The sequence below is a fragment of the Fukomys damarensis genome, unplaced genomic scaffold, assembly GCF_012274545.1.
Source record: "Fukomys damarensis isolate Sample0158 unplaced genomic scaffold, DMR_v1.0_HiC HiC_scaffold_38, whole genome shotgun sequence".
In the NCBI taxonomy this organism is placed as follows: Eukaryota; Metazoa; Chordata; class Mammalia; order Rodentia; family Bathyergidae; genus Fukomys; species Fukomys damarensis.
The window spans coordinates 74,190,928-74,192,948 of record NW_022900950.1 but is presented as its reverse complement, the minus strand read 5'-3'; the positions used below and the strand labels follow the sequence as shown (position 1 = coordinate 74,192,948).

At 34.1% G+C, this 2,021-nt stretch overlaps 1 protein-coding gene and 1 long non-coding RNA gene across 7 annotated transcripts in view; one reads left to right on the top strand and one right to left on the bottom strand.

Annotated features, from left to right (window-relative positions):
• Fbxw7 (F-box and WD repeat domain containing 7) overlaps positions 1-2,021 on the top strand; it is a 173,095-nt gene that overhangs the window by 12,789 nt on the left and 158,285 nt on the right. The window lies entirely within an intron of this gene.
• The window catches only part of LOC117284596, a 46,357-nt gene continuing 45,389 nt past the window's right edge, over positions 1,054-2,021 (bottom strand). For all 4 annotated transcript variants that reach the window (XR_004515684.1, XR_004515685.1, XR_004515687.1 and 1 more), the window contains one exon: positions 1,054-1,736. This is a non-coding gene — a long non-coding RNA (uncharacterized LOC117284596). The remainder of the gene's footprint in view (positions 1,737-2,021) is intronic.

Genomic DNA, 2,021 nt, shown 5'->3' with positions numbered 1-2,021 from the left:
TGTAAAAGTTTCAATAGAGGAGTTTTACATTGAAAATGGGAAGTTGCACTGACACACGGGAAAATGATAGGATTTTATTTGGTTAGAAGAAAAACAAACAGACTTTTAGAGAAGTGATTTCCCGGATATGTGTTCTTATAAAAATATCTGTGAAACTTGTAATTTGAAATGTTTTGCACAGACTTCCAGTTTTTAAATCTTGCTGTATGTCACTGTCAGTACAGATGTTCCAGATATCATTTGAATTAATAGTAGAAGTCTTTCTAGGCTAAATATGCAAAAGATTGAGGCGGGGCTGGAGATGTATACACTCAGTGGTAGAATAGTTGCCTAGCAGTGTGGTATCTTGGGTTCTACCTGCAGCATTGCCAAAAAAAAAAAGGAAAGAAATTGTGGAGAAAAATGAGTTTTATAATTTTTTCTGTGTGTAAAATGTGTTTTGTGTAGAGTCAAGTCTTATTTAGGAGTTGAAAAACCTGTGGTTAAGTCATGTAAGTCCTCACTATTTTTTGCTGACCTAGCATTTGTCATTCAAAAAAAAAAAGTCCTTTTTCCTTTTTTCCTACACTTTGTGTAGAGCTTATTCCCTACTCAGTTTATTTATGGATGTTTATAAGTAGTTTTGAAATCAGTGCACTATTATTTTTGTGTGCTAATTAGGAGATTTAGAATAGTTTCATAGTTTTATTTTGTATTTAAAAGGTACTGGCTTTTTTTTGGGGGTGTTTTGTTTTGTTTTGTTTGAGGTAGCGTCTTATGTAGCGCAGGCAGGCCTCAAACTCACAATGGATTCTCCTGCCTCAGCCTCTTCAGTGCTAGGAGTACAAGTATGCCCCACTCTCCCCAACTAGATATTGGCTTTTAAAAATGTTTTGCAAAAAATTTTCTTTTTCCTCTTCATTGTATTTTAAATATTTGTAACTATTATTATATACCTTGATCTTTGCCCTTTTCAGAATTTTTTTTTTCAGCTTTAATTGAGTTTATTGGTACATTTTAGGGATACAGTACAGTTACATTCATTGTTGGGATCTTGTACCTCTACATGACAAGTCTTGATTCTCATTTTTTCCCCTTACCTCTGCCCTCCCTTCACCTTTTCAGAAATTTTAATTATGTGCTCTTGTAAAAGTTTATCAGAAGTTACATGTAAACACCAAGTGCTGAGTTATGTTTTATTAAAGATTAAAATAACTAAGTGGAACTGAATTCTGATAAATAAGAATTTAGAGATTGGCATGAAGGGAGTCAGCTGAGCATGTCAGGTTTTTAGGGTTCAAAGCTGGAGGCTCTTCGGTGTGCTCTGACATTATCTACCATGTGTAACCATTCTCAGAAGTACATGTTAATGTGGCAACAGTAACAGTAAGTGCTTATTGTGTCCCTATACACTTATTTTAATACTAAATCTTTCAAATCTGTGTATATTTTATACTTGTGGGACATCTCAATTTGAGTGTAGTCATTTTAACTGATCTTTTTCCTGTTATAGGCAGTAGTGATCTAAAGTCCACAAGAAATTAGCCTTGGGTTTGGGTGTTAGTGTCTGAGAATGTTTCCATGGTTAAGATACAGAAGTTTAAAATTTTATAAAGGTGAATGTATTTTTACACATTTTCATTATATAAGCAACGTCACTGTTGGAGAGCTGGAGACCTCTGGGGAAGAGGTGACTGCAAATTGTCCTGGCTTCCTCAGTCCAGAGAGAACAGTGGTAATCTTTGTGAATGTTTCATCTGAAATAAAAGAAAAAATAGGTTTATTTTTTGTCTTAATTTCCTTCCCCTTCAAATTCAGACATTTATTAAGTATATCAGCAATCCTTTTAAGTCTTTGCATATTCAATTTATGTGTTCTTTTTTCCCCAGGGACTCTGAGTGGCGTTCTCGGAGAATACAAATCTGAATGGTGCTTCTTGGTTTGGGTTAGTGATAGAAACCTTGATGCTGTTTCATCAAGGTAAACCAGTGTAGTTACCATTTAACAGTATTTTCCTTTCTGAAATAGTATATATATATATA